This window comes from Cupressus sempervirens, chromosome 9 (assembly GCF_028749045.1).
Source record: "Cupressus sempervirens isolate cs-2001-9-10 chromosome 9, ASM2874904v1, whole genome shotgun sequence".
Taxonomy (NCBI): Eukaryota; Viridiplantae; Streptophyta; class Pinopsida; order Cupressales; family Cupressaceae; genus Cupressus; species Cupressus sempervirens.
This window is the reverse complement of record NC_143126.1, coordinates 370,222,727-370,236,678: the sequence shown is the minus strand read 5'-3', so window position 1 is coordinate 370,236,678 and position 13,952 is coordinate 370,222,727.

Here is a 13,952-nt window from a genome sequence, read left to right as displayed (position 1 = left end):
TATCTTTTGTTGAGATAATGTAACCTAGCAATTTTCTAGAAGTGACACCAAAGGCACACTTTTTTGGGTTTAGCCTAAGTTGAAATTGTTCCATACGGTCCAATATCAAACTAAGGTCTTTAAGATGTGTATCTCATTTTCTAGATTTTTCCAATGTGTCATCAACGTAGTCTTCCATATTTGTATGCATCGTATCATGGAATATGGTGATTATTTCTCTTTGATAGGTAGCACCAGCATTCTTGAGCCCAAAAGGCATGACATTCCAATAGAAAGTACCCCATGCACATGTAAAGGCTATGTTCTCTTAATCAGCTGGAGCTATCTTAATTTGATTATACCTAGAAAAGCCATCCATAAGGGAGTACATTTCATAACCTGCAATCATGTCCACTATCATATCAATGTTTGGTAGTGAAAAGTCATCCTTGGGGCATGCTTTTTTAAGGTCTTTGAAATCAGTACAAACTTGGATAGTTTTATAATGTTTGGATACAAGTACGATGTTGGAAATACATTTTACATAGTCAATAGCTCTGATAAAATTTGCACTCAAGAGTTTTTCCAATTCTACTTTCACCAACAAGGCTACATGTGGATACATATTTCTCAACTTTTGTTTAATATGTGTGATACCAAGAGAAATAGAAAAATGATGCATGATAAGATCTATTTTAAGCCTAGGCATGTCCAAGTATGTCCATGTGAAATTGATCTTTTTTCTTGAAAAAATTGGACAAATTGTTCCTTTTCTTCAGTTGATAGTGATTGAGCTACATGAATGATTTTAAGAGATTCCTCTATCCCCAAGTTGATAGGTTGTGTAGGCTCAATGAGAACCAATAATATATCCTAAAAATAGCTTTGCAGACTACCAAGTACCGTATCCACAGGTGCCTCTAAGAGGTTTTCACCATTAGATACATCTTTATTTTTACTATTTTTAGGCTCAGATGCCACCACAATGTGGATTTTTCCATCTGCCCATTTATTTTTAATTTTAATTTTATGACTAAGGTGCTTGATACCTGATTCTATCATATGAATCATGGGTTCACTGGTGGAAGAAGTGATAGGTTCAATGGCATTTAGGTAACAGGCGATCTCATAGTCATTTCAGAAAGACTGTATTTCTGGTTTCTAATGTTGAATAGACCAATCTATGAGATTGGGATGAATTAATGAGAGTGAGGTAGAAGCTTCAAGGTTATTGATGTGAAAAGAGCCATCTCTGGTGACATGCAAAGTTGAGCCTATAGTGAATGTCGTGAAGGCATCCAGATCAGGAATAGTCCTAGAGGGACCAACATGGCCCACTAAGGCATTTTGTGAGCCAAACTCATTTGACCCTATACTAGACTCATCTACCCCATTTGGTTGGAGTGAATAAGTGTGAATGACATCAACCCCAAGTTCATAAGAGGCATCTAATAAACTTTCCCATTCATACTCTTGAGAGTTTGTACTTTGATCTCTAGCAATTAGATGAGCAATATTTTGTCTAATTTGTCCTCTATTTAAATCTTCAAGGTTAGATTCGTCTTGTTCTAGCTATCTAGAGATGGAAGCCTTGGCATCATCATTGGTGGTAAATGTTTCTTCTCCCCAAAGGAGATAAATTATGGGCATAAAGTCTTCATCTTGTGAAGTGGCAACAACAAAGGGAGGATCATCACCCTCTAATTCACTAGATATGGGCACATTTTGAACAAATGTTGGTATATTATCTTCTAACCCAAATCCTAGGCCAACAGTATCTTGAGCATCACGACCTTGACTATGACTTAAAGGTTCAACTAGAGCCTTTTTATTACTAGTTAAGGATCCATGGCCCTGATAGCCTATGTTTTCAAGCATCTTATATCCTTTTCAATATCATTTAGGAGAAATAAGAGTGGTGACTATAACGTCCTCCTCATCTTTCTCTCACTTATATATCCAATCTTTAATAGCTTGTTCTTCTTTTTCTACTTCTAGGGGAACTAAGGACTGCACAAAAGTGCCAAAAAGGGTCATAGCGGAAACATAGGGATTCTTTTTAGCATATGGTTTCCCATAAGACTGAGTGGAAATAGGTAGAGCAGTAATAGAGTCTAGAGTGTATTCACCCATACCAAGGCTCGTCATTTTTAATTTTTGTTCACATTCTATAAAGGGCGTTGTCTGCTCGTGAGAAGAGCAATTTTGTGGAACCAATATTTCAGTAGTAGATAACATGTTGATAGACATTAAGTTGTCACCATGGACAACTACTTTAGTACCATTAAAAGGGAACTTGATGCACTAATGGTACGTAGAAGGTATTGCTTACATATTATGAATCCATGGTCGTCCCAACAATAAATTGTATGCAAGTGGTATGGCTAGGACTTGAAAAACAACATTCTTCTCAACTGGACCAACTCTAATTGGAAGCACAATTAGACCTTTGGAAGGTCTTTCAACCTTGTCATGGGCTTTTATAGTGATCTTTCATTTAGGGTCAATGAAAAATTCAGACATGCCTAACTATTGGATTACATGGAATGAAATGATGTTTAACCCTACACCATTGTCTATCAAGACTCGGTGAATGCGAGTGCAGAAGACTTGGACTTTGACATGGAGAGCAAGGTTGTGGGGATGACTGAGACCCCGATCATCTTCTTTAGAAAAGGTGAGATAGTGAGGTGAAGAGATATGGTTCACCATAGCTTGGAATCATTTCACATCAATATCTGCAAGAACAGTGGAAGAACGTAAAGCTTTTTCGAGGATATCCTTGTGCAAAGGGGATAATTCCAACAACTCAAAAATGGAAATTTGAGCCAGGGTACATAGTATTTGACTAACAAGGTCATAGTTGGAGATCCTGGAAGTAGTTGGTTGTTTAGAAGATGAAGCATTCTTAAGGTCATGGACAACTTTTACAACAACCTTAGATTGCTCCCTAGTAATGGCATTAAGTGGTTCACTTTGTAATGAGAAAGAATCGGTCACTTGGAGCACCACCTTAGGTCTAGAGTCATTATGGTATTGAGGAACATTACATTTTTTTAAGACAACTTTGGGTTGTTCATCTACATATTGGTTGTCATCATTAGAATTTTCCATGCATAAATACTCAACGGGCTCAAGCATGTCTATAACATTGGTTGTGTGAGTATAAGCATAACTAATCTTGGCATCATGATTCTTTTTAGCATCTTTAGAGGTTTCACCTTTCTCGTATTCTGGTAAGCGTTGTTTAAAGGCTTTGTGATCAACATTTTTGACAAGACCATCTGTGACAACTTCTTCCTCAATAAGATCTTGAATTATATCTTTGAGCTTGAAACAATTTTTAGTGTTGTAACCCTTACTTCAGTGATAGCTATAGATATGATCCTCTTTCCACCATGAGGGTTTGATGGGTGGGTCATAGGGTCAAGAATTATCTAGAAAAGTAATCAGTTTGTTTGCAATTAAGGTTTTTAAGACCACTTCGTAGGGCTCAACCATTGGTGTATAAACATGTCATTTCTTGGTAAACTTATAACTCTTATCAAATGTTTGTGGTTTTGCATTTTCTTTTTGCTTTGTGGCATAGATGGTAGTAGAAAGATTAAACACAGGTTCCTTGGTCTTAGGAGTGTCCACTACTCCATCATTGACAACATACTTATTTTTATACCAAGGTTTACCTTTGTCTTTACCATTTCCATTGTTGTTCTTATCTTTGCTTATAACAATGTCACCCTTTTTTATAGCAACATTTTCAATGCAATATGCACTCTCAACCATGGCATTGAAGGATGTGAATAACTATTTCCTTAGATCAAAGTATAACTAAGGTATGAGCATATTGACTAAAATATCATTTTTTCAACCTAAAGAACTTGTTGAGGATAGTGAGAGTATAAGGAACTCCATCATTGAAGATATGTTGCAAAGGGTTCTCTTAGTTTTTGTTTGATGTTGCATAAGTCCAACACTGTTATAGGATGTTGAATGTTGTAGGAGTATTGCTAGATAAAATGTTGCACAAGTTTGTCAAATTTTTTAAGAGGAGGACTCAATTTGGTGAACCATTCCATAGTTTGCCATCTTAGACTCCTAGGAAACAATCACATAAGAAAGGTGCCTTCATACATAAAATCCATGCTAAGAGCATAAAAATGCCTCACATGATCATGAGGATCACCATTTCCATTGTATTTTTCATCCTTAGGAACCTCTATATCCTTGGGAAATGGTAGCATGTAGAGACTCCTATCAAATGGAAGAGCACATATTGATTCAACAAATGAAGTTTTGGGCAATTCTTTTGAAGTTTGCAGTTGTGCAAATTGTTTCCTCAATTCTTGTATTTCTTCCCTTAAGATTTCAGCCTTAGTTAGTTCTCATTTTGGAATTATGTGCTCTACATAAAAATCTTGAGAAAGTTCCCATCCTCTTGCTAGCATGTATCCGAAGTATTGGTCTCTATTTTCCTCTAAAGCTCTGAGCATCAATTTCTGAGCAAAGTTGTCTTGTTGGAATTTTATAACATCCTCACTAGTTACCTCTTCATCACTTTCATGATGAGAAGGGCATGTGCCCATGGTGACTCTAGGAGTCCTTGGAGGTGTGTTGTTGCCATCATTGCCATCAAAAGGATTTTGAGAGCAAGTCCCCTTGTTCCCTTCATGGCAGGTATGGTTATTATTTTTAGCTTGTTGATGTTCTTTCTCTCTAGTGTACATGGCTTCTAAGATCCTTTTATTTTCATGTGCTTGTTCTTCAAGTGGCGTTGGACTTCATTGGGGTGCACCATGGTGACCAAACCATTCTCAGCCTTAGGTGTCTCATAGGGTGTGCTGAACAGGTTTTTTAAATTGTAAAGTGGATTATGCCTAACGTTAGTTGTTTATGTTTCAATAGGTTCAGGGTCTTCCACACAAGGTTGTCCACAAGGACATTTAGGTGGGGTTTCTAATTGTTTGAAGAAAAAAGGGGTATGACTACCACTCCCAACTTGAAATCTAGTTGTAACCAACATGTAAGGACTTGTCTTTATTTAATAGAACAAGAAAAAGTAAGTCAAATTTGAAGCTCTCACAATCAAGATTAGTCACTTGTCAAAGTATAACAGATGGCTTGTCAAACAATGCTCAAGAATTTATAGCACTGGTGACTCGAGCTAAGCGAACGAGCAAGAAGCTCAATAGCAAATAGCTAAAATAGAATGGTAACTGGATCTTGAAAAGTGATTCATCAGTGACATTTCAAGGCTTACATCTGACAAACTAAATAGTCCATCTTTTCAACTTAGGATAGTTTCCTAACACACGGATGTGCAACGAAGACCATGGGGGATGGAAGTGACAAGACCCTAGATTAGAAAAATCAGAACACAAACTTTGTTTTGACAATAGATAATCTTAGGTGATACTTTTTCAAAGACTAGGCTATATTAGGACAACATAATACATCATACGATATAATTCAAAACACCAATGCGATACTTTTCTTGCAGATGACAGTTTTCCCAAGGCGAGATGATAGACTTTTGAATACTAGGACGATAGACTTTAGTAAAGACGTATGACACAATCTATGAAAAATAATGTCACACAATATTTCTTCAGTGAACAGATGATAAAGAGCCAATTTTTGTGCAAAAAGGACAAGTTTGACTCCAACATTTTATGTTTTAGTTGATCAATCAAGTGGTTTTTTTAGATCAGACAATGGGAAATTTCACTTCGTGTTAATTATCAGCAAGGTTTGCAAATAGTAGGGGTGTTAAAATATCTCAAATAGTTGAACAAGGGTAAAAACAACCTTGCCAACATGCACTTGTGATATCAAATAGCCTTTCTACCAATATTACTGAGATGTTTGATGTGTAAGAATGTTAACACTAGTCAACACGTTCAAAAATAATAGCCAAGCAATCTACCTTAAGGTCATGGTTCATTACTCAACAACTTGGCCTGTGCTTGATGCTCCTTCACCTCACACCAAGTGGTTGCCCACAAGAGATATTGGCTTTGTCATGGAAGTGTCATAAGCACAACCAAGGGAACACATATGGTGAGTGCAAATCTTGGGGTGATCCGAGTAGTCCACTAGGATCGATCCTTGCACCAAGAATTTGAGCGACAAGATAGGGTAGATACTAACCTAGGGTATTTAGAAAGGGCTTCCATTCGTAGTGTTCTTCTTGCACCCAATTAAGGGACACCCCACCTTGTAGTGGGTAACAGACCTTGCGGCCAAAAGAGCACCTTAAGCATTCTTGCCTAGTGATCTCCCTATGGTCAAAATCCCATAAGCGATCACACTAAGCAAAGACAAACACTATGTCTACCAAGGTTTTGTGTCCTTGATAGCCTTGATTTTATAGTGGGTTGGAAGAGCCAGGTAATTTGCTTGTCCCCACTTGGGTCATTCCTCTCAAGTTGTCTAAGAGTAGGCCCTCTAAAGGATCCTAACTACCACAAAATGGATCCACTCTCAAGGGTCAAGATTTCTAATTCACCTCAAGGGTGAAGAGCATAGTCTCTTACCTTAATTGTTTCCCCCAAACACTCCAAGAAGATTTAATTACCCACTTGCTTTCAAACTCCAAAGTTGGGTCAAGATTTTTGATTCACTGCAAGGGTGAAGAGCATACTCTCTTATCACCAAATAACCTCAATCACAAGTTTCATGTGCCTAAAAAGGAACAACCAGTAAATGTCGCACATAATTTTTTTTTTTAAAAGCAACTTGGGCAGCCCTGTAAACAATCGTTAGTAGCCCTTATGCATTTGAAGCTTTGACATGTGTTCTTTTAGAAAATTTTAGGCAATGTTTAATGCTTCAAAAAAACACCTTGCAACCACAACCATTAGCACCATGAGTTAGTCTTAAAACAAAAATAAATATGTAATTGGACTTCTGTAAAAATAGCTAAGAATCTGTAAAAACCAACAATTAGTAAGTAGCAACTAAGAAACTACCCAAAACACTCCAAATAGTAAGAAAATTCCAACCTTGCGACAGTTTATGCTGGAAGAATGTTGTACGATACTTTACAGTATATGTGGGAAACATAATCTTCCTATGCGATATTTATTGCTAATCCAGGTGACAGAATCCATAATGTTAGTGTGACAGTTCTTAGTATGGTCGTACGATACTATTTCCAAAAAAGTATCACCTAACAGTTATGAGAATTGTCATATGATATTGGAAAAATATTGCCTGAGAACTATGATTAAAACAAAAAAGAAAGTGCAAACAGAAAGTGTAAAAATGCAATAAAAATAGGGAAGCAGGGGACAAAATCTAATGTTTTGCCCCATGATGGGCACCAAAAATGTACACTCAAAAAGTGTACTCCTCTAAACCCTTCTATCCAAGGTATTCCATAGATTGAAAAGCTTGAATTGGGGCTTAGAGCTCCCTAGTCATGGAGTGCAAGAGGCATGCAAATAAGCATGAAGAAAGCTCTTAGATGAGCCTCTGGAACACAACTCTTGCTAGCAAACCATGAGACGTGAGATTCTTTGAGCAAGAGCAAGAATGCTAGTGTCAAAGAATTCTTGATTCTATAATGCAAGAATGAAAGTAAGCTAAGATGAAATGCATGATGCAACTAAGCTAAACAAATGAAAGTGTTACATCCAGGCTAGTTAAACTATGTGAGCTAAGCTATTGTAAAGGAACTACATTAACATGCAACTAGACTAGAATGCCATATGCTAAAAATTCTATGGATGAGAGAATGTAGACAAGAAATAGAAGTTATCCACAAAGAGCTCTCAAGAATTCGAATAGTAAACCTGCAGCATAACAATATTCAAGAGTGTGGATCCTTTGAGGGGGAAAGCTCTCTCCCTTTTAAAGTCATACGGACGGTAGAGATCAAGATGAAGATGGTGGGTGATCAACAGTGGAATTTGAAAAGAGGAGTGATCCATGTGTACACACAAGTCAACCAATAGAATATAAGTTGACTTCCCACATAAGACAAAAGTCTCAAAAGCCCTTTTTCTTTTAATTGCGAAATAGAAAAAGGACTTTATGTGTGCACTTTGAGTGGGTTAAAAAAATGAGTTCTTTTATTTAATTAAAAGGGGACACATTCTTTTAATCAAATAATGAACTTAGGATAGCATAGTCAAACTATAGATTATAATCAAATTAATTGATTATTAGCAATTTGGTTTAAGCAAATGATTAATTAAATTAGCCAAAATGTTGAGAAGGGGGCTAATAGTGTAGATGACCATTTTTAGGTGATTACATCTGGCAGCTTTGCCATAGATGAATTCCAATTACTTGAAATAGCCTATTTTTGTTTGGGTCGATTTGAGGTTTAACTAGGTTGGCAAGTTATTTTTCCTAATCAATTATTCACTCGAAAAGTGAATAAGTATTGAAAGAGGAACATAATTCCTCACTTCTCACTTTTGAATTAGAAAGTTTGAGAGTAAAATCCAAAATCCTCTTCATGAGGATTTACTATTTTGTTCGTTGTGGGAGCTACGGGCATGGGATCATTGCAAGATTGGTCTTGTTGGGTCTAGCACAAGGAGACCTTAGATTTTCGTGATTTTTGACTACTTCTATGGGAATTTTATTTTATGGTTCAGATTCTCATTTTGCCCTTTTGGCTGTAAGGTAGGGATCTCTCGTTTTATTGTTTCGGCTTTGTTTCTACTTTTGTTTTTGGTAGAGCCATTTGTTAAGAGGTTGAGAACTAGTGTTCTCTTCCGTTTATGTATGTTAGCTCTACCTGGTTGGGCGGGTACGAGTATTTCCCTATTTTTTAGGATGAGTTTTTGGGGTTTTGGTTGTTTTTGCATACGAAATCCAAACCCAAATTTTATTGAATTTTTGTAGCTTTTTTCCCTAAGACCAAATGGGTTTTAATTTCAAATTTTTTGAGTTTTGAGGTTTTTCTCCTCGATTTGCATGTTGTCCAATTTTCTCGAGTTTTCTTGGCATGATGTTGGTCGTGGACTTGGATCATCCGTATGATGTTGGTCACACCACTGTTACACTTTTATATTTGCATTGGGTGTAAATTTTATACAAATCTTGGTATTTAATCAAACTTAGATAATGCCTTCTTTATGCTTGTTGTAAATAACCTTCAATGTTCAGTCTTGAATGAATTGAGAGATATAGTTCTGAAAATGTTTTCCACTTCTACAAGTCGTATTAAGGTAGTGTTGATTTAAGGAGCAAACTTATGTTTCTTGTGTGTTCTTAGACTTCAATCATACCCTTATTAAATATAGAGATCAAGGGGCATGTCCTTACAATGAACATGTCCCTTCCAAAGTCTACTTTGTCTAATCCCTTAAAGTCGATGACTTTCTATGCAAAGCAAGTTTAATACTAAGCTAACAAAAGGTGATTAGTATTAGAACTAAACTAATACTCAAAGATAGGTGCAGATATCCTTAGAGGATGATACAAAGACTTTAGATCAATATATATATATATAAAGAAAGATCATATAAAATCGACCTATTATCAAAATAGCATGATTAAAAATTATGAAATTAACACTTCCTCTTAACTTGATAATCATACTAAGAGATATCATATCTAGCAACATCAATAAAGATGAAAAAGCAAGGATTGATACTCTATATCTATCTAAATCTTCTTAGCATGTGGTATCATTGAACACATGATACAATATCATATTACTAAACCTGTGATATGACAAATCACTGCTACTAGTGATAACAGAATTGCAAAGAATATAATATACATGATAAATCTGGAGAATATTTAAATTCTTCATTTATCCAAGTTGTGACTCATAGGTACTGGTATTCCTATATCACAATATGATCTTGAGTTAAGATCTACTAGAACACAAGATAAACTCTCGAGTATAAAATTCTTCCTTTATCCAAATTATGACTCATAGACATAGCAATTTCTACATCACAACATGATCTTGAACTCATCTAGATCTTACAGTAGAACTCTACAATTTAGCACATTATCTAAGAGATCATCATCTCTCCTAATATCTTTCATACAAGTGTTCATTATCTCAGAGATCGTCACCTCTAGAGTAATCAATACAAATGGAGGAGCCCATAATAGTCAATAGCCTAACAATAAAAATTATTATATTAATAATTTAAAGTATACAAATGAATTACAATTCAACCATACCAAGTCTTTTCTTGAAGTGATCTTATCCTCACTCGAGAGAGAGGTTTGGTGAGAATATCTATTGTATGATTTGCGGTGCAAAAGTATTATAATTTTACAGTATTCTTGTCTAACATATCTCTTACATAATGGTAAGGAATTTTGATATGCTCAGACCTATCATAGAAAAATGGATTCACCAAAAGCTTGATGGAACTCTAATTATCACAATGAATAATTGTAGGATTCAAGACTTGACCAAATAATCCCACAAGTAACTTTCTAAGCCAAACTGCTTCCCGAGAGGTCATCACTATTACAATGTATTCAGCTTTTGTGGAACTTTGTGCTACTGAAGACTATTTTTTGCATATCCAAAATATCATTGTTGTTCCTAAACTGAAACAACATCCTGAAGTAATTTTCTATCCTTAACACTTCCACCCCAATCTAAGTTTGTGAATCCATGTAAATCCAAGTCAACTTTCTCATATTTAAGCCTAAGATTAAGAGTGCCTTGTAAGTATCTCATAATGTGTTTGACTGTAACTAGGTGAATCTCCTTTGGCTCACACATAAACTGACTTAAGGTGTTAACAACATAGAAAATATTAAGTCTTGTATTTACCAAGTACATAGGAGATCCAATCATTTTTTTATAGAGGGTAGAATGTGTGGAAGGTGATTCTGCTACCGCTTCTTTAAGTTTATGTAAATTAGTCTCTATTGGAGAAGGCATGGACTTGAAGTTCCACATTCCAAATCTCTTCAAGATATCTAATCTATACTTCCCTTGATTAAGTATAATGCTATCATAATTTTGCCTTACTTCTAGTTTTAGGAAGTAATGAAAGAGTCCCAAATCTTTCATCTCGAATTCTATAATTAGATCGTTCTTGCATTGATCTATGAGATGATCATCACCTGTTATTAGTAAATAATCAACATACAGTATCAAAATTACCATATCATCTTTATCCATTTTATAATATAGATTTGGATCAACTTCATTTTTGGAGAATCCTAAGTCAGTGAGATACTTATCAATTCTTTCATACCAAGCCCTTGGAGCCTATCTAAGCCCATAGAGAGCTTTCTTGAGCCTACAAACAAAAAAGTTAGGATCATGAGTTTCAAATCCTTCAAGTTTCTCTGAATATACCTCTTCTGTAATATTTCCATTTAAGAATGTTATTTTTACATCCATCTAATTTACTTTCCATCCCTTCAATGTTGCAATAGCTAGAACTGCTCTTACAGAGGTGTATTTGGCAATAGGAGCAAAAGTTTCTTCAGAATCAATCCCTTCTTTCTAAGAGAATCCTCTAGATACAAATATAGCTTTATATTTTTTAATGCTACCATTAGCAACATGCTTTATTTTAAATATCCATTGGAAGAAACAACAGATTTTTATTTAGGTCTTTGAACAATTCCCTAAACATCATTCTTCATAATAGATTGGTATTCTTCTATCATAGCTTCTTTCCAAGTTGTATTTTTAATACCATTTGAAGTATTGGTTGATTCTGATTTAGACAAATCATTCATGTTTGTTGTATAACTAGAAAATCTTTTGGGTCTTTTGTTTTCTTTGATTGTTCTAGAAGGTGCAACAAAGTCTTGTGCTTCCTCTACTATTTTAATGGCCCAAAGTGGTCTTTTATTTGAATTTTTAGTTTCTCCAAGATTAAATTTTTGAATTTCATCTTCAATTTCTTCCATGTTCTCCCTCTAAGACTCAAACTTAGCATTTCTTTCAGAACTAGGTAAAGGAAAGGGTTCTTCAGAACTTAGGGCCCTTTTGAATGCTAAATCTTCTTCAAAAATTACATCCCTACCAAATTCAATATTTTTCTATCTAGGTATGAAAATCCTATATGCTTTAGATGTTTCACTATACCCTAAAAAAATAGCTTTCCTCCTGGAGAGTTTTAACTTAGTTCTCTTTTTTTTTGGAACATGGATATATATAGGGCACCCAAAAATCCTAAGATGACTTATATTGGATTTAACCTTAGTAAAGACTTCTTAAAGAGTTTTATCTCTAAGTTAGGAGTGAGGGCTTGTGTTTTGAATATAGAAAAAAGTACAAGAAGCTTCTGCGAAAAGATAATATTCTAGATTTTGATCAAATATCATAGCTCTAGCAATTTTCATAATTGTTCTATTCTTCCTTTTTGCTACCCCATTTTGTTGTGGGTTATAAGGAATGGTATACTACCTCTTAATTCATGTTTCTTTACAAAACCTTTTTAAAAAAATCTTAGGTGTATTCCCCTCCATTATCAGTTCTAAGAGTTTTGATTTTATGTCCTAATAATTATTTAGTAGGTTTTAAACTCTTTAAATCTCTTTAGGATTTCTTCTGATTCTTTGCATTTTAGGAAGTAAATCCAACTTTTCCTAGAGAAGTTATCTATGAACATAATATAGTACCAAAATCCTCCAAGAGAAGGAATAGACATAAGTCCATATAAATCTAAATGGATTATTTCTAAAATATTGTTAGTTTTTCTAGTGCTATCATGAAATGGACTTTTGGTGTTCTTACCCAGAGCGCATCCTTTGCATATGCTAGAGTGATCTTTATTCAATTTAGGTAACCAATAACCATCTTCTCCATAGTTGATAAAGCTTTAAAATTTAGATGTCCTAACTTTCTATGCCATATTTCATTTATATCTACAGCTTCATGAATTAAGGCTTGAATAGGTCGACTAGGTTCTAAATTTAATTCATACAAATACCCTTTTCTTTAACCAATAACCTTTGCTTTCTTAATTGAGGAGTTCTTAGCCCAAGTTATTACTTTACCATCCATGAATGTAATATTATGCCCATCATCTTCAAGTGTTGTAACTGACATTAGATTTCTTTTATTCATGGTACATAGAGTACTCCTTTGAGAAGAAGAGAATTTATTGATTTTAGTTTCAAGGTGCCATTTCCAATTCCTTTGACAGAATGTGTTTAATTATCACTGATGGTGACTTCACAGTTAACCTTTTATGATAGAGAGTCTAGTGCTTCTTTGTATCCTATAATATGTCTACATGATCTATTATCAATCACCCATGCTTTTCTTGAGACTTCATTTGATAGTGACAAATACAATACATAATTCTTAGGATCATAGTTATCTTCTTCCCTAGTAACAGTTGTACAGTTTACTTGTTGTTTAGAATTATGAGGGCAATCTGATAGAGTAGTGTCCAAACTTTTCACATCTCAAACATTTTATTTTGGATAGATATTTCTTAGGTTTTTCATTCTTTTGATTACCCCTTTTCTTCTTGAAATGCTTCTTTTACCTTTATAGGAATTTGTACTATGAACATGAAGTTCTTCGTCTTCTGTTTTTAGTTTTCCTCTTTTCTTAATTTTTTGAGATTCTTCCTGAAGGAAATCTCCTTTAAGTCTATTGAAGTCAGGAAGTTTTTCTCTGGTACTTACTCCTTGTGTGAATGTTTCCCGTGAATCTAGTAATCTATCTATAGCCATTAGTGTTAGTTATGTGTCACTAATGATGGTTCCTATACTTGCAAGTTCATCTCTTAGACTAGCAACCCTTAGGAAGAAAGAATTCATTGATTCTCCTTTCTTTATTTGCATGTGATTTAGTTTCCTTTTCAATGAGAGAACTCTAGTTGCTTTGTTGACATCATATGCATTTAGTAATGTATTCATCATATCAAATGATGTCTGATGTTTTGTTAGCATAGCTACAATATCATTTTTCACTTCATCTAATATGATTTGAATGGCTTTTCTATTTCCTTTACTCTAGATAGTTTTATGAGGTTCAACATTAGGTTATTTGGGTGTTGAACAAATTG